The sequence below is a fragment of the Grampus griseus genome (assembly GCF_964374135.1).
Source record: "Grampus griseus genome assembly, chromosome: 1".
In the NCBI taxonomy this organism is placed as follows: Eukaryota; Metazoa; Chordata; class Mammalia; order Artiodactyla; family Delphinidae; genus Grampus; species Grampus griseus.
Window position 1 is genome coordinate 73,623,864 of NC_139017.1, and position 491 is coordinate 73,624,354.

Genomic DNA, 491 nt, shown 5'->3' on the forward strand with positions numbered 1-491 from the left:
TAGACTCACCATGATGTTCCGTAGACTCCTAGAGCTTCTTCATCGTATGATGCAGTCTTGTACCCATTGCTCAACATCTCCTCTTTTGCCGAATCCCTCAGCCCCTGCTGACCACCATTCTAGTCTCTGTTTCTGTGACATCTATGAGTTTGGAAACAGATTCCTAAATAAACAATGGCTCGAAGAAGAAATAACAAAGAAATAGAAAATACGATGGGATGAATGAAAAGGGAAATAAAGCATAGAAGACCTTTGGGGAAAAATGTAATGCAGTGCATAGAGAGCAACTTATGGCTGGAAGCATCTATGTTGCAAAAGATAAAAGATCTCAGATCAGTACCCTGAAAGACATGTATGCATGTCTGTGGGTTTATAAAAATAGGAGACTCCTAACACTAAATAGGGCAAAATAGAAGCAGTGATTTTTCTTAGCAGTTTATTAGATGTGTTCATTTTTAAACAACTTATGTTTTCTCAATTATATATTATAT